The sequence below is a fragment of the Corvus cornix genome, chromosome 1 (assembly GCF_000738735.6).
Source record: "Corvus cornix cornix isolate S_Up_H32 chromosome 1, ASM73873v5, whole genome shotgun sequence".
In the NCBI taxonomy this organism is placed as follows: domain Eukaryota; kingdom Metazoa; phylum Chordata; class Aves; order Passeriformes; family Corvidae; genus Corvus; species Corvus cornix.
This window is the reverse complement of record NC_046332.1, coordinates 5,636,580-5,660,906: the sequence shown is the minus strand read 5'-3', so window position 1 is coordinate 5,660,906 and position 24,327 is coordinate 5,636,580. Positions and strand designations below refer to the sequence as shown.

The 24,327-nt window shown below is 42.5% G+C and overlaps 1 protein-coding gene and 1 long non-coding RNA gene across 3 annotated transcripts in view; one reads left to right on the top strand and one right to left on the bottom strand.

Moving 5' to 3' along the window:
* Positions 1-3,318: 3,318 nt before the first annotated feature.
* Positions 3,319-17,210, bottom strand: LOC120410947. Its single transcript, XR_005603317.1, has 3 exons — positions 14,805-17,210; positions 12,221-12,389; positions 3,319-8,988 (listed from the first exon to the last, which is right to left on the bottom strand). It is a non-coding gene; the product is annotated as an uncharacterized LOC120410947 (long non-coding RNA).
* The window catches only part of HTR1F (5-hydroxytryptamine receptor 1F), a 105,359-nt gene continuing 91,322 nt past the window's right edge, over positions 10,291-24,327 (top strand). For both annotated transcript variants that reach the window (XM_010399496.4, XM_010399497.4), the window contains exon 1: positions 10,291-10,499. The gene's annotated coding sequence lies outside the window, so the exon portion shown is untranslated. The remainder of the gene's footprint in view (positions 10,500-24,327) is intronic.

Below are 24,327 nucleotides of genomic sequence, written 5' to 3'. Positions count from 1 at the left end.
CCTCTTTCCCACCTGAATCTGATAGCGAAGTCAGCTGGATCCAATAGCAAACAAAGTCAGCTGGATCCCAGCCTCAAGCTCCACCAGTCTGCAAAGCAGATCAACAGTTGCATTTGTGAACTCAAAGTAATGTGTTTATCATTTTGAATGTGTTTTATTATTAACTTTAAGTGGTCTCCTTCATAAACCCCTTCCATGAGATGGGTGAATGATATTCCTGTGTTTATTATATATATACACGTGTGTTTGTGCGTGTGTGCATAAAAGTTGAGGAAATACACTTAGGAAGAATCTTGGGTTTTATGTAAGACTTCCTTTGTTCCTTGCAAAGACAGTTTCATAAAAGTAATGCAAACCAAGGAGGATTAAAGTTCAAGGAAAGCAGTAGCTGAACTTCACACAGATGATGTCAGGAACAAACTAATGAGACACTGGTCACTCCTATATCAAATAAGATTATGGATGTGACAGATGTCCTAATGATATTTCGCTATTCCTCATAAAGATTCTAGGCTATTCTAAGACAAAGAAAGACCTACCCTAAGGGTATGAAAATGATTTTGAAAGATTGTCCCTACTAAATGTTAAGATCAAAGGTTTTGTTAGAGATGGGGGAGCAGATTAAAGACTGAAAAAGCAAAAAAGCATGCACAACACAGGAATTAGAGGAAATAACATGCTCAGAAGGCATCTTTACCAGCCTCAGTTCTTGCAGTTCTCATCAAACACGCAGCCGATCAATCTATGTTTGCTTAAAATTTTTTTTTTAGAAAACATGCTCTCCACTAATACTTCCCCATGACAATCTCACCATCACTTACAAAGTCACATCTAAATATGTCTTGAAAAATAAAGGCATAATCTAGTGATTCATATAAAAGATAACTCCAAGAAACTTTATTTATATTCTTCCAGCAGGACTTTTTACAGACTGAAATTCATCTGAACTTCAAAATAGTATGGTTTTCAGGGACGGAGGAAAACATGTAGATAGATGAGTGGGGGGGGGGTCCTAAAATATGGTTTACATTTTTACGAGACAAGAAACTGGGCAAAAAAAAGATGATCTCACACATTTCCAGAGATGTATCTTGGTGACAAAGTTGCTTTTCAGAAAGAGATTTTTAAAATCTCAAACATATTCATTCCATAGTCTATACTCAAAGCAAATGCAGCAAGCTTTTGCACAAAAGAAGATGAACAATCAGCCAGCTATACACTATTAACTAATGATGCAAGAAGATATTTCAGAGAGTGGGATCTTTAAAAGCAAACACTGTCATGGGAAGATGCATTTATTTAGAAGTCGTTAGAATATTTGTCTCATCTATTCTTCCATTTCCTCACCTGAGCTCAGTCTGTTTAATAATGGAAAATTCAAAACCTTTGCAATAAATATGTCCCTAGGCTATTTATTTTCCAATGCAATTTTCAAAATGTTAATCAAAGCAGCAGAAAGCAAAAAGACTCAGAGATCTGAGCAAATCTAATAATTTTAACTTATATTAAATGTTTTCTCTCTTGTGTGAGCTATTTATTTCTTAGTCAATCTGAACCAGACACAAGGATTTCTTTACGAGAAGCAGTAGAAGCTATTTGGTGCCAAGCTGGGTCAGACGTTTTTTATTATCTTTCTGGATGTGATGGGCTGACACCAGGTGCCCACAGAAGCTGGTCTTACATTCCCCTTCTCAGCTGGAAAACAGAGAGAAAATATATCAAAAGGCTGATAGGTCAATTTAAGAGTGGGGAGAGTTCACTCACCAGCAAAACAGACTCGACTTGGGGAAATGGCTTTATTACCCACCAAAGCCCTTCTTCTCAGGCTCAGCTTCACTCACAATTTTCTCTCCTTTCTCCTCACCAGCAGCACAGGGGGAGAGGGAATGGGGGCTGTGGTCATTTCCTTGCACGTTGTCTCTGCTGCTCCTTCTTCCTCAGCAAGGGCTCCTCACACCCTTTGCCTGCCCCAGCATGGGGTCCCTCCCATGGGAAACATTCTCCACAAACTTCAACAAGTTCCCCCAGGCTGCAGTTGCTCAGGAACTGCTCCAGTGTGGAATCCCCCCAGAATCACAAATTCTGCCAGTAAATCTGCTCCAGCGTGGGCTCCTCTCTCCATGGGGCCTTCTCCAGGGTGGACTTCCTATGGGGCCACAGCCCTATTTCAGGCATCTGCCTGCTCCACTGTGGGATCCTCCCTGGGTGCAGGGACACAGCTGCCTCACCATGGTCTCACCACGGGCTGCAGAGGAATCTCAGCTCTGGCACCTGGAGCAGCTCCTGCCCCTCCTTCTCTACTGACCTTGGTGTCTGCAGATCTGTTCCTTTCTGTAGTGGTTTGGTCCAAAATACTAATTACTATTTACCTTCTGTGAGATAAGAATTAGGAGAAAAGCAAAGCAGGCACCAAACTTGAAAGAATATAAAGAAGTTTATTAACAGACCTAAAAGAAAAAAAAAAAAATCATACCACACCTTCAGAACACTTCTCCTCCCCCCACCTTCCTCCCTTCTCCCACTGACAATGTAAAAAGACAACCCTTGAGATGTTCAGTCTGTTTACCACTTCCATAATAACCTTGTTCAGTCCATTTAGGAAGAGGAGTCTCTCTTGCCCATGCTATGAAAAGATTATCACAACGAGACAGCTGCCCAGGTTGGTTCTCTGCTCGCATATGAGTCCCTTCCCCCGACTTGCAGCTTTTCCCACAACTGCTTTCGAGGGTCCACTCTTGAATTACTGGGGTACAATTTTAAGGCTGAGCTGTTCAGAATCAAAAGTTCTCTTCACCCATCTCTGGAAGCATTTCATCTCTAAGAACAGAGGCCCTTCTCCTTCCCTGGGAGCAAAGGGTCTTCCTCATTTTCATCTTTAGAACTATCTCTGGGAGCATCTCTAGGAACTGAGGTCTTCCCCTTTCCATGTGGAGCAAGAGTCCTCATTGCTTCCATCTCTCCCTGTCCAAACTTCTCATGCAATTACAGCTGCGCCAGCATCTGCCTATCTCAGCGCAGGTGCTTTTGCTCACGACTTGAACACTCCACCCCCCATGTCTTCATGAGATTACAACGGGATACTCTGATATATCATAGCTTCACAACAGAATTTCAGCTTTAAGCATTGGCTCCAGGACGGCCGTGGCCTGGTCCGGCCCGGGCCAAGCAGGGCCTGGGCTGGGCCCACTGGCCCCCGCACGGGGCCCGCAGCCACCTGTCCCAGCACCAGAAACGAGAGAGAGCTCTGCCCAGGGTTTGTCTATTTTTAAGTGTGGACCACAGAGGCGGTCACTACTTTAAGTGGCTTAAAGAATTGTCCATATTCAAACTGGCCACTGATAGGTTCTTTGCAAGAACATCACTTCCGGGACTATGCTTTACTAACCCGTGACACTTTCCTTCTCAGCCCTCACTCCAACAACACGTTGTTGTGCAGGTTTTCCTCCTCCTTCTTAAGAGCCCAGAGGCTCTTCCACCATCCCTGAGAGGCTTGGCCTTGGCCAGCAATGAGCCTGTCTTGGAGTTGCCTGGCATTGGTTCTGCTGGACACGGAGGCAGCTTCTGGCAGCTTGTCACAGAAGCCACCCCTGCAGACCCCCACAACCAAAACCTTGTCATGCAAGCCCAAAACATTGAATTAAAAGTGATAAGAAAAGGGAAGAAGGATTATTTTAAATAAGAAGTCTTGCAGTCTTTGTGGCAGTCAGAACTTGGTTGAAGCAAATAGTGGCAAATACTGATCTAGCTGTTCAAAAAGTCATGTTGGTCTCATTCAGTCAAAATCATGACAAATGTCCATGAAAAGTGTAAAACAAAGTTAGAGCAAGGGATGCTAGACTTGACAGCACTGAGATAAATGCATGGACACCATTTAGCCACCTTGGAAGACTTTCTTTATTGGTCCTCTGCTGTTTGGCTGTCTTTTTCTGATCCTTCTCCAGCATAGATCCTAAGTTCATTTTGAATAAGGTCATGTAGAAACCTCCTTTATCATTCCTGATGACTGATATAGATGACTTTTTCTTTCCTGGAGAAAACAGACCTAAGTACTCTCAGCATTTGTACTGTTAGACCTGCTTTTTTTACATCAGGTGGAGGCAGTTATTCCCTTCAGCAAGTTATTAGTTTTAAAACTACCTTGAATATGACAAAGACTCTCATTCTCAGTGAAAACGACTGAGCCTCTCAGACTTCAGTAAATCGTCAACAAACCTGAATCAGAACACAAAATCAGCCCAGTCAATGGTCAATACCCTTGGGCAGAGACCAGACGGCTTCTTATCAAATTATTCTGGTAGCTTATTGGAGGGAACGAAGCTCTGGGTTTTCTAGACAAGAATCTGAACAAAATGCTCCTCAACTATCCAAAGGGAAGGAGTGTTGTAACATCAGAATGTGTTATGGGACATGGTTTACCTCTTCTTCAAACCATAGAATTTTAATGGATTTAATGATGTGCTGCAAGGGCACTACTACCTGTAGCTATCAGCATACTGTGCACCATTTTGCCCTGTAATTAGCAATTTTCCCTTTTTCTAGTTAAACTCCTCCTTTCCCAGTTGGATATTGCCCTGATACCAGGCTCTGTGTGTTTGTGCTTGTATGTGCGCATGTGTGCAAACATGATCACAGCAGCGACGGAACAGCAGCACCCAGCCAAGTGGAAAATACAATTTTCAGAAGACAAAAACCTGTATTCCCAGAGACAACAATCTGTCTAAAAAAGTCGTCTGTTAAATGTAGTTACCCAGTAATTGAGCAGTGAAAATGCTCAAGATTTCTAGTGGCTCTTATCTAAAGTTTCTCTATATTCTTTGTTATAATTAAAAATAGATTTCATAAAATCATAGAATCATTAAGGTTGGAGAAGACCTCCACAGTCATCGAGTCCACTCTTTGACCAAACACCCCCATGTCAACTCAGGGTTGTCATATCCACCTACCTCTTAAGCAGTTATCACTTTGGATAAATAATTGTATTTCATAGAATCTGAACTTTAGAAATATATAAAATATGGAGGATATCCTCACCTTTGAAGGAAGGAGGAAAGCACAGGGATTTTGTCAGCTGCTGTAGTTCTTTCCAGTACATGGATATACACAACAGTATATGGTGGCATGAAGAAAGCCATCAAAGACCCAGTGGACAACTGGAATGGAAGTTACTAAATCTAAGAAAGAGATAATAAACTTCTCGCTAACATAATAAATTAGGATATAAGCATCCTTGTCCTCCCTCTCAGCTGTGTGTCATAGCCAGTTTCCACATTCTGAAAACTCTTACGAATTTTTCTGTAAGACTCATGTTTTTCTTCTGAGACAATTCCCACTGCATTCTGCTTTTCCTGTCCATCTTGAGGCAACATTCATGCTTTTTTAAACTCCAGTCTTTTTCTTCAGTTGCCAAGGGCATCTCCTTTCCCACCCTTTGACATAATAGTTGTGGCATTTCCTTTTTTCCAAGAGGCAGCCTTAGCTTCTCCAGTTTTCTTTCAAGAAGGGTAACGCACCACACCCAGCCCCATATCCCCTGCTAAATGTGCTGGAGGGCACCCTTGATCTGAATGCTATGGTCCCTGTGATGAAAGCAGGTTTGAATTCATGGAGTGTAAATTTTATTTACAGGGAACAACATCTTCAGGTTTTTCCCTCTCTAGATAGATAGCAATGAGATACACACATTTCATTAAGCAAAAATGATCATCTGTTTTCCTAAGCAGCAATCTTCATTTTCGCTTCATAATCAGCCTTTAAGTGAACTAAGAGTGTTTTAATTAAAGGTTGCAAACAAACGGTCTGATTTTGAGAGACGCTGAGCACCTGGTACTGCAAACTGCAGATGGTCTGTCCCTGCTCCCCTGACCTGCTCCTCTGACCCTCGTTAAGGGCACACCACAGCACATTACTGCGGTGGCTGTGCAAGGCAGAGTCAACTCTCGACTCTCTAGACATTGTAATGTAAATAATAACATCGTAACCCCTGTCATCTAACCCAAGCTAACCTGGTATCTGCATGGCATAGTTTATCCCAAATATATAGGTATTTATGGTAAAGTAGAAAAGGCAAGAACTGTCAGAGATCAGTCTCTAGGTCATCCTGGGACTCAGCAACAGCTCCTAAAGATGGCTCTGATGCCAAACACTATTCAGCCAGCCCCTTCTCATCTTTCCTGTCCATGAAGCCATTGACACCCCTCATAATGCTCCAAGGGAATTTTGTCCTTGGGCTGAGGCTGCCCGAAATCTCTGCGTCACACTGATTCAGTCTCCCTTCACCCCACATGAGCTAGTCAGGATATGTACAACAGACAGATATTCTCAGAAAGGAAAGCAGAAGAGTAGAGGGATTTAAAAGTCGGGGGAAATGGTCAGCTAGAACTCTTCTAAGAGCACAGCAGTAAAATCAAAAAGGCATGTGCATCCCCTGCAATGCTGAGTTATTGCCCTAATAAATGCCATTGCCGAGGAGGAGCTTCTTGCACAAGACAGTGTCGCCCCAGAGACACAAACAGCAACTTTTATATTTGCCTTTCACAAACCCAGTGGGAGGAAATTTTTCTGACAGCAGTATCTGCCACATTAATTTCTTACATCAGTTCAAGCTGTTTTATCTTCTGTCTGGTGTCTTTGGTTATATCCACACAAATGTGTTCAGGGCCTCTTCTCCTCTCCTCAGAAAGCAAATGTGTCCAGGGGGATCTGGTGGAGGGCATAGTGGTGCCCATCCCCATCACAACCGTAAAAACCTCACTAAAAGTTTCCTTTGTCCCTCTGTCACAGCTGACATGGAGCAGTGAGATAAGACAACAGAGATAAGGTAACAAGGAGGTGTCAGTGAACAGCAGAAGCAGCAAATACCAAGTTATGGCATGGAATAGATTGTTACCAGTAGTTTTAACACTGGGGTTTCCTTGGAGAGTAGACAGGGTGGTCAGTGGGGTGAAACAGTTCACAGAGCTCCTATAATTTCAGGCATCAGCACCTTAGACCTCACTGGGGATTTTCCTGGCTATCCCAGGGTCACGGAGGGTGGGAATGTGACAACTTCGGCTGAGCATGACAAGATGCAAGTAGGAGAAATGTTACGAATGTCCTTTACCATTCAATGATTTAGTGTTTGGGGTTTTTTATGTCGTTGCTTTCTGCTACGTAACTAAGCACTATGTCTTCATAGCAGTACCTTGGTAATAAGCAACCTATACTGTTCTTACTGGGGGCAATACTCTTATTGTGATCCCACTGTATTATATGCAGAAATACAGAACGATTTATTGTGGAAGGGGGATTTCAATGTGATGGAAAACCCCAAACGCTTCAGATGTATGAAACCTACACAGTCAAGAAGGGAGGAGAGTTTACAAATAACAGTGGCTTACAAACAAGCTCCAGTCCTTCTTTCACTCCATACTCATGTGAGGCAGAGTTTGAGAAAGAGAAAAGCAACCTGGATTTCCCAGCTGGACACTGGAATTTCAAGCAATGTGCTAAACTGAGGGTTCCCTGCCCCACTCTTCTCCAATACCAGCTTTACACACCAGCTCAGAGACCAGCCACCACATCATTTTTTAATTTTCATTTTATTTACCATTCAAACAATCCACTATTACTATTTTAGAGTCATAGTGTCTTGGAGCCTGAGTCCAGGATCAAGGTTTTAATGCAGCAGGTGTTGTGCAAACTCGGGGCAAAAAGACTCAAAAATCTCAAAAACATTGAGATTTAAGTACATAAGAAGTGCAGGGATTCTTTCTCAAATAAACCCTACATTTAAACAGCAATGAACTGTTGCCAGTTCATTGACCTGTTTCTGGGGTTTTTTTTCTTTTTAATTTAATGCAGGGGATTAAATAATTTTATCTAAACTAATGCAGATATCACTTAAGCTAAGTAAAACTTTCCCACTGCTGCTTGACTTTCAGTCTGACACACACTTCTTTGAAACAGAAGTTTAAAACAATCAAGAAATACTTCTCCATAGGCCCAATGTCTACATGTGCTATAGAATGCCTTGCTGGAGTGACAGATTGGATACCAAAAACATAAATGTGTTCAAAAACCACCTGTAGACAGTCTTAGAAAAAAAGATCCCTCAAGGTGGTTCGATACAAGGGCACAGGTAGTGTTTCAAACCTGCATTGCCTAAGCTTCAGCCAGATGAGAGGGTGTTCCAGGACAAGCATCTCCCTGTGTTTTCCCAGGTCTCATACTGTTTTCCTGAATACCCACTGCCAGACCTCCTCAGAGAGACAGCAACTAACTCAGGAAGAATTTCTGCCTGCCTCAGCATGACCATTCCTGTATAAAAGACAACAACAAAAAACATTTGCTCAGAAAAATAAGCTCTAAATTGCTACCTGATATGATCAAAACAGAAAAGCCCCTTGCTAGCATCAAATCTACTTCTGTGAGGCACAGCAGCTGAACAAGATGTCCCTACACTGAGCAGGGCACAGTCTGAAGATGAGCCACAGTTTGAAACCAAAACAGCACACAAAATAACAACGAGCAAACTCTTAGCAAACACCACAGGAAGCAAGAGGTCCTAAGGAGATATTTGAAGGAGATGGAGAGACTACTTGCTCTCACTGTGACATCCAATGCCCTTGCACGCTGTTTGGGAATTACTAGAGAGTTTCTGCCATCATCAATGTCACTCAAGCAGTTTTCCCTAGGAGAAAATATTTTTTAAAGGTTTACAGACACAGCAGAAAAATAATATACCAAATTGTCAGTTCTAGAGAGGCACTTTCACATTCCTGCTGGACTGAGTGTAATGGCATCAATCTAACACCACATGCAGATACAGTGCAAGCAGAGATTAATCATAAACAGTTGGCTCTCACTTGTCAGGAGCAATGGGCAGAGCAGGACTGTTTTGCTACTATTTCTGCCATTTCTAAGGTCACTTGTGGTATCATTCATTAATTCAAACAATAGCAGGTGACACAAGCTGCTGAGGGAGGAGACTGTATTCACCAGTGCCAAAACCTGAAAAATAAAAAACAGTGCTCAGCTCATATAAAATTGGAACTTAAAAAGCTTGCCGAAGACAAGTCCTAAGCAGCCACTTCAGCACCTGCCAGGCATCAAATGAGCCAGGGAAACTGCATCTAATTGGACTGATGAAGCTACAATGTGGCTGTGTGATGCAAGTAGTTGTTAAAACCTGTATTTATAAAGGCTTTCTTTTGCTTTTCTTAATAACCTACAATAGAAATTACCTTCTAGTACTTTCAACTCCTTTAAGTTTTTGTGGAATAAATATTTACAATGGGATGTAGGGGCTGGTTTCACTGAAACATATTTTGCCTTTGCTTCAGAAACTCATAGAGTTTGTAAATAGAGGTCCAAGCACACAACAAACATGAGCTAAAGGACAGCACACTGAGTATCATCCTGGATTACTTGGTACCAAGGTAAAATGTGCACCATGGAAGGGAACTGCAAACAGCATGCAAAGAGGAGCTCAAAGCACTGCCTGCAAACAGGTTGTCTGTGTGCCACTCAGACTTCTCAGATGATGGGCTGGGAACAACAGCTGGGAGGTGTTGAGTCGGAGTCCCAGCGCTGAGTGCCGAGAGGAGGGAGGGAGGGAGGGAGAGGGCACCGAGTAGGTGTGCGAGTGCTGGTGGGTGCTGAAGAGCTGGGGCTCAGCCCAGGGACAGCAGGTCACAACTCCCAGGCAAGTCTGAGCTCCTCGGCAAGGTATCACTCACTTCAGATTCGGCTGGTCCAAATATATGACTGACAGCTTTTTCTCTGCAGAAGAACTGAGCACATGCTTGTCCACCTCTGCACCACTTTACACGCACCCTGGCACCCCTTCCTCACAGCCCGGTCGTAACACTTCAGGGGAGGTTAACAGCATCGCCCACGAGCGCGCACTTGCGAAGATCCGAAATTCCACACAAGTCGGGCGCTTGAAACAGACCTCCCCCTTCATCCCCGCTACAGGCAGCAGCCTTTCCGCCCAATTTAGGATACGCCAGGACCCCCCCGCCCCGAAGGACTCGCGCAGCCCCTCCCAGCCCTGGAACTGCGGAGGCGACACAAGCGCAGGGTGCGCGGTCAGCATCGCACCGCGGCTGCAGGTGGGCGCATCCCAGGAGCCGCGGGCGGAGCACGCCGGGCATCCTGCCGGGCATCCTGCCGGGCATCCTGCCGGCCCGCTCCCGGCCCCTCCCGCGACGCGCGCAAGTTGCGAGGAGCGCGGAGGGCGCGGAGCCGCCTCGCCCGCAGCGCCGGGCTGGGAGCGCTCGGGGCGGTGCCGGAGCTCGCCCCGCCGGCTGCCGCCTCCCGCCCCTCCCCGCCTTCTCTCGTTTCATTTTTGGCGGGGGCAGCGCCGGCTGCGGAGGGAAACGCTTCGCTTTCCGCGCTCCGGGACCGGCGCCTGCCGCGGTGCGGATGCGTATGGACGAAGCCTCGTGAAAACAGCTCCCGACGCTTTCCCCCCAAAAAAACCAAACCCAAACAAACCACCCACTTGGATAATTAAAACGGTAAATCTACCTAATTTTTCATTATCTTGCTTGTTGTGTGCTTATATATGTAGATATTTATTATTTATCTGGCTTCATTTCGTCATCCTTTGGTTTTTGTTAATTATCTGATCTTGTGCTGCCGATGAACTTGCGGTATTGGGGTTTGAAGCAGAGCAGGACTCTGTTTCTGCTTTTTCCTAAAGTTAGACGGAGGAACGAAAACGTTCCTGGTTCATACCAGCCTTGTGAGTATGTTTACCTGCTTTATCAACCTGAACGTAGATGAGATTTCCTGTGGCAGCATCCTCTTGAGTTTGCTTTTCCTTTAATTTTTGCCGATAGTACAGCAAAGATGTGTGTATGCTACACACAGGCAATCCTGTAGGCTGGTTTTGTATGCTGGCATTCACGGCTGGGATTCCAGCTAGGCTTTGCATCTCTTTAGTTTATGATGTTAACAAGTGACCTGTCTTCTGTTTTCATCCTAATTCCACTTGTGGATTCTGCCAAGAGATCGTCCAAACCAAATCAAGTGGTGTTTCTTAGCCCTGTAGTTATTTAGTTGCCTTTTCAGGGATAGAAGCATGCTCTGGTTTGTACAGGTCACACAACTTGTACAGCTTCATAATCCAGAGGGCTTTTGTTTGACAGGATATTAATTTTATACAGTCCCTGTATTGGTTGGATGCTTTATGAGACTGGCCAACCCCAGGCTTTCTACACATTATGAAAAGCAATTTTGGGAGATTGTATGTCTTAGCTTTGTTTTATAATTCCACAGATAATTATGCTTACTGCTATTAGCTATTCTTCTTCTTGGACTTTTAATCCAGCAGATATTTACCCAAGGATAATAAAATTGAGAGGTTAGTTAAAAAAAAAAAGAATCATTATATACATGGAGAAAAAACTGCCTTATTCTCATCAAATAAGAGAAAATAAGAGTGCCAGTTGCTAAAAATCACTGACCTGAACTTTGCTGTAAAATATGAGCTAAACTTCCAAGTCTGACTTGGGAAAAACTTAGCTCAGGGGAGAATCTGTTGCTCTTCATTTGTTTTGTTTCTTTCCTTTCTGAGAAGTCAATCATGTATTGATCTACATGCGTGAGCATATTCACCTGCACAGGCACACACCTGATATTGCACAAGTGCAGGACTTGTGAGCTGAGTTTTTGAGCCACAGAGAGCTACAAACAATGCAGGGGAAAGGAAAAAGGAGGAGAGATTTACAATATTTGCTGTTGGGCACATATTCTAGGGACCTTACTTTGGAAATGAGTCTCAGTAGTCAAAGAGAGGCAGAACCCCACGTGCACCTGGCACAGCTTCTGCTCTGAACTGCTGCTTGCTGCGATTACATCTGTATTTAAATTAATCTTTGAAAAACTTGTGTTCATCCATCATTTATCTTGTGAGTGCTGAAAACGGGATAAAATACACATTTGCTGGTTAATTTGGTCTGCTAAATTCTAAGACCTGTTGACCCAAGAGACAAGTTCTTTGCTTAAGGGCTAAAAAAATTATTTTTGTTCACGGTCATACAAGCTTCTGTGTGCTGACGCTGCACGCTTCACCTCTTGCAGTGTTGCATGAAACAGGAATATGGAATTAGGAGCCATTGTTTCTCCTGCACATAGGACTTAAAAGGGTTAAGTGATTAGTCAGCAGCACTGCTCAGAGCATTGGTAACTCCAAGGAATATTACTTTCCGAACACTTGGAAAGGTAAAGCCTTTACCTCAGGTTGTTTTAAGGTAGTCTAAGTAGACTGCTCTTGGTAGCCGTGCTTCTTCACAATTACCATTCACATCTTCTCTCTTCGGTGGATTTCTGCAAAGTCCGGATTTTAGCCAAGCCTGTCATAAATATCTAGAAGTTTCTTCTATTTGATTGCGGAGACTGAAGCACTTGGAATGTCAAAGGAGGGAAAAAGTAATGAGCTCTAAGCCATTGTGAAAAGTTAATACCGTAGCTAAAATAGGATTTCTGACTTACCTAAAAGACTGCTTTTTTAGGAGGAGATTAATCAAGCCTTTGTTGTTTTGGAGTTTTATTGTAATTATTATTATTCCCAGAAGTATTGGACTCTACAGCTAACTCTCACTGCCCTCAGTGAAACCTGAGAATAAGCGAGTTTCCTCGCATATTTCCTCCTCCTTCCTTCTCTGTGAGCACCAAATTACCTGGATGATGTTTTTTCATCCAGGCAGCAAATCAAAGGGCTGACAGTATACACTTAGGTAGGAGGCTCCCACTGCATGTAGAATCTGATTTCTCAGTACCAAGATTCCTCTTGAGCTGGGGTTACAGGACATCTCTCGGGTGCTCGTGGCATTTTGTGCTAATTCCACATAGGAATACATATGAGGAAGACATACCACTATTTTAGTGTTTGAGAGAGCACAAGTGTTTAAAATTCAGATATTTTAATGACTTACTGATACACAGCTGTTAGAAGTGACAACCGAATTTTTTTGATCTGGAAGAGTAACACCTTTTTGCCCCAATTTTCTCTAAGGTATTTACTGGAAAAAAGCCTTTTATGCTGCCAGATTCAGTGGTTTGCCCTACCCCTCACCCAGAAACGGGGGGAAAAAAGGCATAGCTTCAATTTGCAAGAAAAACTGACTTTAAGACAGATTTAGCAGTCGAAATCAGTTTTTATACCTTTGTCTTTTAAATGACTAATCTCTATCTGTGGGTGTCCATTTAACCTGTAATATAACTTTGGAAACTGCTGGAGGCAATTTGCACTATAGGATCTGAAGTGATTAACATTAGTTACACATATATATAAAGCATTTCAGTGTTTGATGGGTTGTATTTCTTGGCTTTGGATGCCTTTTTCTTTTTTTTTCATGTCACATTCTCATCTGCAGGGTAATTTATGAGCACAAGCAAAGGTTACAGACTCCCTAATTCAAGCTTCAACTGTTATTGCATTTTTATACAAATGCTCATTTTCTTTGTCATACCATTTAGCAAAAAGGATCAATGTGATCCATTATCCTGCAACTATTGTGTGGAAAAAAAAGTGGTTTTATCAAAAACGTGTCCCCTGGTCATATTTTTTTGTAAACTAATTATACATGTCAGACATAATGTTGCCCTCTGCTATCACATTATGTTTCCAAATGTAATAAAGTTGGGAAAGTTTCAATGCATGAAAAAAACAAAGTATTTTTTCCATGGGCATTTGATGTCCATGGTTGGAGACTTGCTCCTGGCAGAGAAACAAGTTCTTCTGCCTATACAATTCACATTTTATTTAAAACCAGGGCACATTTCAGAAAATGTTGGGAATGTATATTACACAGATTGAATTTCAAGACTTATTTTCTTGATGGGTCATCTTACAAATTAATGATGGAGTAAGAGAATGGAATTGGAGGTCATTTCCTCCATATTCTCTTTAGGTCCTCAGTTCTGCAGTTTCTGGAGGAAGAAAAGCACATGGGAGTACAGTGAAATATGCAGACCTAGACACCCTAAGAATTGACTAAACACTTTTGAGTCTGCCTTGCCTGCAGTAGGAGTGTGTCACGTGGTAATTTGGGAAGCTTACTGGGAAATGGAAAGGTTATGAAACTGGGTTTGACTCCTACAGCTGTGCAGCCCTGTGTGGGCATTTGCAGGTTTTCTGTAGGGGAGAGGTCGAAAGCCCAAAATTAAAGGCAGGGTGGCTAATTTTAAATAGGCTTGCTCTGCCATGAAGCATCAGCTGCTCAGCACCACAAAAAGTCCGACCTAAGGACTCCCACTTCACTGGCTCCTCTGAAAAATGGGAGGATTGGAAACACTTTATCAACTACGAGCAAAAGTAGCCTTGTTGACTGTGTTTAAGTATTGTTTCTTCTTGACAAAATGCAAGATGAGCTTTGAAAGCTTTGAGCACCAAGCACCCCCAAATTTAAGACAGGGCTTATCAAAATGAAAAAATGGCTGCCTAAGTTCTTTTTTTTCCTTATTTGTTCCTAGAATCTTGTGCCTAATTCATTGTATTTTGTAAGAAACCATTACTCCAGTATGTTAAATGGCAGTGTTGCCTTTTCAGGCATTGACTGAACTGCATTTGTGTTGATTGTGGAAAACAGAATGGTTTGATGGTGAAAACATCCAAAAAGAATCAGCCAGTCAGATGGCTCATGCACAAACACGGCAGTTATGCCCTAAGTGCTGAACTGTTATAAAGTCATTCTCTGCCACAGGGAATATTGGATTTCAGAGTGACAATCCCACTATTGAGCCGTCTACAAGGTGCAAAGAGGGGCCAAGGTGATTTAGCTACCTACTTGCATAAATAAGTAGGTGTCTGTACTTACATATGTACACAAACACACAGAGCAGTTCCATGGAGGCCAGTACAGGACCCATGTGAATGAACAAACAGTTGTGATGAACGTTGAAGGAACATTGGGACGGTGATCTGCTGGTGAAAGAGAAAAGGAAAGCAGAAATGAAAACTAGGAATCACGGAAATGTCTGATCCAGTATGTAGATTTTTGACATGGGTGTGAAGGGTTGGAACTGGCTACCTCACCCAGAAATGCTTATGCAGTAATAAGAGGAGATTACAATTTGATGGAATTCTTCCAAATGGTACTTTGTACCTATTGAAGTGTGGTTTCATTTGGCAGCTTCTCCTGACTTAAGGAGAACTTCCAAACTCTGCTGCTATAAGTCACAATCAAAAATATGACAATGTTAGAACACTTTGACCTTCAAAATAGAATTTGAGAGTATTAAATTACTGTACCTGTAACACAGTCGTGTCTGCAATAACAATTACAGGCAAAAAGACAAGAGTCAGAATCCCCTTCCCCTTTTTCGCAGCAGTGGAAATAAAAGTTCATTTTAGTCAAGTTTCAATCCTTTTGCTTTCTTCCTAGAGCTGTCTGTAGTTGGTTCCTGCAGCAGCTGAGTGAGCCGAGCAGGACAGTTGGCTTGGGTCTTTTCATGGACGGGAATGCCAAATGTTCCTGCTTATTGTTCCCTCCCTCTAACAGAGGACACGGTGTTCAGTGAATCACTCTTATGGCCAGCAGCAGAACGTGACTTCAGCATCACCTTGCACCTTCTGTCCTCCCAGTCCCACTCTTTTTCTTGCCTCACAGCAATTAGGTTTCAGGCAGACCATCCTTCCTCTTCCTCTGCTGTTTGAGTTTCCTGGGTTTTGACTTGCTGGATCGTTACTGATTGCACTCACATGGAAGCACTGACACTGACCTGCCTGGAAGACTTTCTGTGTGGGCAGCAGTAATCCTTTGGGCTGTTGTTTCTGCCTGAATCCAGAAGCCAATGTGCATGACACTTACTGTAGGGTGACTAATACATAAAAACAAGCATTTTCCAGTTTTAAGTGCAGATGATTTATTTGTATTATAACCATATTAGTTAGTCTCTAGATACATACATTTGGGCCATGATTTGATCTTTTACTGGATAAGAGTGATCCTTCCTCTAGGAGGAAAGAAAAACATTATTCTTTTTTTTTACCCAGCACTGTTGATTTGATAGCATTAAATCCATCCATTTTATTTGTATTAAGGGTAAGATTATCTCTAAATTTAATATGGGGGAAAAAAGTCACTATCAATACTCATTTTCTTAGCTTTGTGCTAGATTATAAAAGACCAGCCTGGCTTGGAGAACCACGGCAGTAGGCAGTGATGGAGCCCACGGAGTACAAGTTTGCCACCTCACTGCGATGACTGTGGCTCACTGAGTCACTGATGAGAGAGGGGTGCTCTTAAACCAGCAGAGACAACCAAAACAGGAATGTCTGTGATCAAAATATGATCCTTGAGAGAGATTTCAGGCCATGGTTTATTGGTAACTCAGTCTCCAGAGGATGGAGGCTAACTTGGGCCTCATCAGTATTACTTAGAGATGCAGCCCAGACAGTTATCACAGTATCTTCCTCTAATTTGTGTTACAATAAATCCTGGTAAATACCGCACAAGCTTTTAACAGTGCCACAGACACAAAGCAATAAATGTGTGTTGGGTGAAAATACTAGGAGTGTGTACCATTGTCTGGAAAGCTTTAATCAAAAATAGCTCATTAGAACAACTATTGTCAAGTTATAAACCTTACACCACTTGTGATTGTTCAGGAGACTCCCCTGGGTATCCTGAAGTGTTTTAATTAATAGTTTAATAAAAATTAGCGTTTAATTATTCATTAACAGTTGAGCTGTGGGAATAGCCTGTACAGTTGGTAAGCGTGCAGGTGATAAAAGGTTGAGGAGGAATGCAAATGGATGGAATGACTGAGTTAGAATTAAAGGTTTTCTTAAAAAATGCAGCTGAATAGAACCAGTATCAAGGATGATCTTGGGCAGGAACAACCAAGAGTGCAAATTTAACAGTGGAAATGACTGGCCAGGCAGAGATAACACCCCAGCAATATCACAGAGCTAATTCATGTTCTGATGATGTAACTGGCAGATCCTTTTTGAGAAACTGCTACATGACCCTCCACATCCTGAAGCTGGGAATATGGGGAAGAGAGAGAGAAGGGCTGCTCTGCAAGGGGGACATGCTGGGAGCTGAGGTGACCCCAGCATGGGCATCCCTCACTGAGGGGATACAGCCAAGCACAGGCAGGCAGAGCCAGGTGCCCATAACGGGACCTGTGACGGCCCCAGAACAGTGAGGGGATGAACCAGGGGCCACCCAAGGGAGCAGGCAGGACAAAAAAAATGACAGACGTTTTCTAGTGACATAGGAAAAAAAATTCAAATGTACCAGAGAAAACAAGCAAATAATATAATTATCCTCTCAAGAAAACAGGAAAGTCAAACTTTAGAAGTCTAATAGCATTTTGGTCTCTGTAAAAGATGCATTTAAGGCTGTTGATTTCTTTCTTAGGGAAATGACTTCCATTCTGTCCTCTCTAACACTTTCATCTACATAAACAATCTTCTGTATTGGGCTTGCCCAACATAATGGCATCACTACCATCTCTTCTGCACAAAGAATTTTTACATTAGCGTTATAAATCAAGCTCCTCCTCACCCTGCCTTTTACTGAAGGCTTTTAATTTTTTTCTTCCAGTCAAATCTCACTCTTCTCAAAGACTGTACTGCAGGTCTTATTATGAAATTATCTGAAGACTGACATTTGCCAGCAGCAAAATGGGCCCCTGCTGTTTTGTAAAAGACAAAATGTGTTTCTTTTTATCTAGACCAAAAGCCTTGTGTCATTATGGGGTTTTGGCTTTTTCTTTTTTTAAATATTTTAGGATGTTTATATCTAGAATAAACAACCATTTTCTATTCATAATGAGGATCTGTGTCTACACTGTCACTTCTCTGGTTTGTTGTTAAGTCCCTCTCTCCTCATCATCAAAACTGTATCAACTTGAGTTTGATTGGACCCTGTTATGCAGAAAACCAGTCAGTTTCCTCCAAGACAAAAGCCAGATGTGGATTTAGAGGTGATTTGTTAAGGATACCATTTCAAATAAGCACAAGAGCCAGGACCGTATCCAGATTGGGATCTTTCTGTCCTGCACAGTGTTTTCCAGCACACTTCCAGCAGATCTTCTGTCCTCAAGGGCTCACAAAACTTCGTGCCATGTCCAAGGATATGCAACTTATCTTCCCTTTGATATTAGACTATCAAACTACCAATCCACTGGTTCAGCCCTCATGTCAATTCAGCTATTTTGAGCCAGAAAATCTCTAAAAAACAGTGATTATGTCTTTCAGCTACATGGCCCTGTGTTAGAGGCCACACAGTGTGGGCACAGCTGTTTGTTCTCACTGCTCTGGATGGAGTTAACAGGAATATTGTGAGCACCAGCCGCACTTCAGCTGGGAGCAGGGAACTCTCAGCAAGAGAGACATCTTTTTTCTGTTTGTTTCAGAGATTTGTGATTCAGGATTAAGTTTTTTGTTTGCATTTCAGATTTTGTCAATGGCCTAGAGACACCCTAAGATTTCTCCTTGGCAAAGGCAGACGAGGCTCTCCTCAGCCCAGGGCAAGGCAGTTACCACTGGACAGATGACAAAATGAAACAGCATAATGAGCAGCCCGGGATGCATCCATTAGTTTTTGGCACAAAAGTCAGTGGTGCTTTAAACTCTCTGTAAAGACAAATTTGACCTAAAAAATACCTATATTTGGATCCAGCTGCCAAAGAAACACAGGTAAGGAGGGTATTAAGTGTGGAGCCCACTCGTGACTGTCTGTAGTGGCAGCCAGCACCTGTAAGCGTTGAGCCATGCAGATCCTCTTGTAACAACAAAGAATGGAGACTTACAAATGCTGTCACCTTTCCAGAACAGGATTTGCTCTTTGGTGAGGCAGTTACATGGTCCCTCGTGAACAACAGCCTGGGCTGTGTGTGTATGTGGTATTGGGACACAATCTGCTATTCACACTGGAATTCTAAATCTATCGTCATTGCCTAAAAGCCAGGAGTGTCATCTGCACTTAGGTGATCTTTAATCAGCAGCAACAGCTCTGGGTGTGCATCTTGTTTTCAGGATGACCTATGAAGCTGTCATGTGTAGCTGCTTGACCTATAACAGATAATGCCATCAGGAGGAGCAAGCACTAAAATGAAAAACAGCTTTCCTTGCTTTGCCTAACATTCATCTGACACTCCTGCAGGCTGGAGCTGGGCAACACAACTGCACACAGAGTGCAAGTTCACTATGAAGGTGCGCCTTAATCACCTCTTTCTAGTGGGCTTGTTTCTTCTCTCAGTTCTCAGGCAACAAGTCTTCTGTTCGTTAGCCCTATCCTTGATCTTGTGCTGAAATTATTTATTGGCTCTCCTGGTAGTTTGTTAGAATAATGGCACTCGTTTCTTGTTATATACAGCTACACATAAGAAATAAGCAAACCACATTTAGTGATTTCAGTTATTTCAATCCACTAAATCTCCCTAATAGAACAAAGGAAAGGGGTGCTTAGATGCACTGAAACTTCATCTGTTTTTTAGTATGAAGAAGCTAAATTCAAAAAAGGTACCAGAAAAGTGTGAAAAGTATTATTTAGGAAAACCAGACATTAGATTTACAGTGAGATTCTTTCGTTTTTTTAGATATTATCCTTCAGAAGCAGCTGCTGTCTCAATGGCAGACATCACTGGTTACATGAAAGATTTCTGTCGAAAGCATGACATTTAATTTCAGAAAAGCAGTCATTAATTTCTGGCTTCAAAAGTCTGTAAAGTGTGTCAATCGTTAATGACAATTAACAAAAATTCTGAATGTAGCAATAATTTAATCTCTAAAAAGAGAAGAGAGGATAAAACTTGTACATTTTCAGGGTTATATGGGTAAACTAGAGAGTTTTTGTCAACACATTCTGCCTTCAGCTTTAAAATGTTTCTCGTCTTGTGTTCTGAAGACCTTCAAATTGTTTACTGTCTTGTGCTCTGGAGAGTTAAAGACTATCACTGTAACTGATAGAGGAAATAATACCTTTAGTGGACCATATATCCAGCAAAATTATGCCATTTAAAGAGGTAAAATTATTTGTGGATACACTCAAATTTTCTTGCCAGAACAAACCTTAACCAAACATTATCAAGCACAGAGATCTGGGGTTTTTTAACTGATACAGCAGTAAAGGAACATAGTTGCAACAGGATGGCAGTAATTTTTTTTCCCTAATAGTTCAGTAATTGCAAAGCACAGTCCAGACATAACTTCTTGCTCTCTGGAGGTTTTTCATCTTGCAACAGTTTTAACCTCACGAAGGACCACTGTCACAGTCTCCTGCTCCTCCTGCTCATTACAGGTTGTTCTCAAACAGGCTTGGAGCCAGAGAGCAGCAGCAAGAACAGCTCTCTAACCAGCTTTTATGGCAGTTCTGAAGATAGAGATGCCCTGGTTCAAAGCCCTTTTATCTCCATTTAAGAGGAGGGCCTGAAATGGGCTTAGGTTAGTGCTGTGAGGGGCAGTGGGAAGAAAGCAGCGCTTTATGTTGCAAGGTGTGCAGGCGCCCACACTCTGAACTGCTTTATCCATCCCCGGCACAGGCACAGCTGACCTCTGCTGGAATCAAAGAGTATAGAAAGTAAATCAAGGGATTTGATTCATGTCCTCGTGAAGAGAGGAACACATTTTTGGCAAACTCCTCATTCCTTTTCAATATCCACTTGTGGAAAATCCCATTAAAATCTCCTTTCTCAAGACCTATTTGTGAAGGCTGGTGGATGCAATACGTGGTAAATGGGAAAAACAACACACCAGAAGCACAGGGTCTGTGTTACATCCACTTGCAAGAATGGGCCTGTGTCTGGTTTTTTTGGACATATCCTGAGGCAAGGATGGACAGAGAGGAGGATGGGTCCTGATTCTCCTTGGAAAATGCTTTCCACTGCATACCCACAGAGATGCTTCTCTCCCTCTAAGGACTTGTGTGGTCTCCTCTACTGCAGTATCACCTGGGTTTTACTGAATGTCCATCCCACTGCAGTCTGTGAGGTTGGAAATGTGACAGTTCCTTTCATTTTATTGATTCAGAGAGAGAGGCAAACTCCCTGATCTAGGATATCATCCATAGACAGAGGATTTGCCTCTCCTCTCCCCAAATAACACAGCAATGACACTGACTGACTTCTCGGGTGGAGGTGGTGAGGATGAACTGGTGACCCTCTGCAGTTACCAGGACCATTGCAACACACCCAATCAGCTCATAACAGTCAACAGCACTTTTAGAAATTGCTCATATCTGCTCCATCAGAAAAGTCACAAGAAAAACCTCTTCATTAAATATCAGAAAAACAGGTTTGGCCAGAATTTATCTGGAAAAATATAGAATTAAAATGGATTTAAATGCAGAAAGATGACGAAGCAACCGTTTTTCTGACCTGAAGGCATCAATCTGCTGAAATCTGACTTCTATGTATCAAAGAGTTGCATAACCAAGAAAGAAGGGAACAAAAGATATATCTTCACTTCTCTCATAAACCTGTGAGGCACCTTGGTAGAAGTGGTACAGAAATCTAGACTGAAATTCAATGCAACAGCAGAGAGCCTAAGTTAAAGTTAGGCAGACAAAGAGATGTGCTGAAAATACGTATAAGAAGATGAAGCACCATTTACACAGGAAGGAGCACTGGAAACTTCAGGATCTGCTTTAATTCATCAGAAGTTACTTCACATAGAAATGTAATTCTGACTTTTTACTGCCAATTCTTTTCATAAAAGCTGCACTTTTTCCAGTTGTGACCAGCTAGGTTGTTCCCTTAACTGTTGCTGAGAGAACTACTTATGCAATGACATAATTTAGTGATGCCTTTTCTGCATCTTAATGTGTAGTACACCTGTGACTAAATGATTTTTACTTTCTCATTTTTTATTGAGACAATATTGTGCAGACTTCTTTGGCAGGAACCTGACATAAAGCTCTGTCTGTGGAGCCCAAACACATTTACTTTCTGGAAACTCATCCATTTAATCTAGAGAAGCATAGGTCATTTGAAGAATGATAAAATTACATGGTCAGCCTGAAAATTAAGCCATTTATATGAAGAGGTTTGCTCTTATGCAGCTGTAGGTACGAATTGCTGACCTAAAAAGTTAAGGCATTGCAGGCATATTAAGAAAATAAAGATAAAGGTTTTCATAAATGGGTGAAGTAATAAAAGAAGACAGGAAATAAAAGATTTGTTTGTCCTGACTGAAACAGAAAGCCTCTTTCTGTGGTAATGAGAACAGATCATACCCCTCACGCTTCCTGTTACAAATCTTCTGGCCCAACACCTGTCAAGTGCAACTGCTGGATGTTCTGCCCTTTAAAGAGCTGTAGGAATCAATGATCAAGGAGTACTGTTCCTTCTTTCAGTAAAGAAGACTTTGTCACCCTGTCTTCCTTCTTTAAACTCTTCTCTTCCTTCCTGCAATTGCTGCCAGCTCAGAAACAGCTGAATTGCAACAAGGAAATATCCTGGAGGGGTGGAGAGGGCCTTGTGGGCAGAACTGTTCTCCTCAGGCTCAGCTATGTCCCAGCCAGGGGAGAGAAGGTAGTTCTGGTTGAGAGTAGAGAGGGGAAAAGAAGGGGAGAACAATACCTTTCTTTGCATCATCATATGCCTCTAAAACCTATCCTAAAAGTCAAAATCAGTTTTTCTTCTGTCTCTGTAGTGGAGGGAACTACAAGAATCTCTTCTCACCTCTCTTTTGGTGCCTTTGAGGGTGAACTGTGTCACTCCGAGCTCTTAGGCAAGAGCTTCATCTCAGGGATCGACAGGGGAGCAGCTCATACATTGCAATAAACTGGCTTGGAGTCAATTCAATTTAGATCAAAGTGATGATAATGCTTTAAAGGGACTAAAGAGGCAATTCAAAAGATGTTTCTGCCTTCTGGAAGGTTATCCAGCTAGCTACTCATATCCCTTAGGTTGGTTTGCAAATTTAGGTTCCAAGTTACTTCTAAGTGCCCCTTGCTAAGTCCCAATGTTTTCTGTGTGCAAGTGCTTGTCTGTTTTTCACCCCATTTTATCTGAGTGATTGCCCAGGCCAGAGGGAGGTAGAAGAGTCCTATCAGAGCAAAGGTAATACCTTAACAAACAAATTGTGAAGATATAAGTATTCCTAGTGCAGCCTCTGTTTTTCAGGTTTAGATTCTCAGTGATGAGGAGGAGGCTGTACCACAGACTGTGCCATGGGGCTCTGTGTCTGATTACAAAAGTAAATCCTTATTTAGACAGGTTTTCCTACTGTTAACTTGCTGCCTCTCAGACACAGGCACATGCCACCACCATCCCTTTATGCTCCTTGTCAGGGACTTACAAAGGCAGGGGGCTTGTTTTGGAGAACAAGTTTGGATCACACTGGCTGAGAGGCCTCTCCTCCTGGCACTGTGCTGAGGAAACCAAGCTAGGGGAGGTACAAAAGCTGCTGCTACCTCCAGCCTCACACAGGCTGGTTCTGGAGTTCCCTCACCTGCCTGGTTCCCCTAAATGACGGGCATGGAGCCCACCTTGCCCTGGAGAACGTGCTGCATGCCAGCATCTGCAAGGTGAATCTTCCTTCACAAGGAAGGAAGGAGCTGGCCTGGACTCTGGGATAGTGCCTGCTTGTCTGGATTGGGGATACAGAAAAGTCATTTCTGAGGCAGAGGAATCATTCATGGATTGCAAAGTTCAGCAAGTCTGAGCTAGGCATTCTGGTAAAAGTTGTAATTAGATTGCAAATATACATATTAATATACATATTAAACATGATCCTAAAGAGGCTGCTAAATCTAAATGCAATAGGATAAACACAGACAGTTAGAAAAAGATGGCATAATTACAAGCCAGAGACTGAAACTTAAATTCTGTTATGTCATCTACCTGTTTTTCCCTCATACCACCCCAGCATTCTTGCTAGACCTTTCTGAATCACACTTTTGATATATTGCCAGTTCAGCAGCAGCAGAGCTGGGGATAAGACACCATGATTAAATCCTCACAGAGACTGTAACAGAATAAATCAAATTATGTAAGCAGTTAATTTTCATAATTTGAAATTACTTGTCTTTTATACAGTCAGAATCAATCTAGGCTATTAGCAACTACTTTGGAGTATTTTGGACATAGTTTATGAAAGCTGGTAAGGGAAGGCAGCAAGCCATTTTGTAAGCAGGTTTGTAATACCAAGTCTTGCCCTGGGTTATACTCAAAAGTCACTTCAAAAGTGATGGCATAATGGTCAGTTCTGGGAAACCTGATAGGCCAAAGCAGAGTCAGAAAAGTGCAAGCAGGAATCAGAGAGCTGGTTTGAGAAGGGAAGAAGGGCAGAGAGCACATGGAAGAGCTTTCCACCCTGTGGAGAGCCCGAGGCTGCCCCTTCCCACAGCTCTCAGAGTCACTGCCGACCTGCAGCTCAGAGGGTTT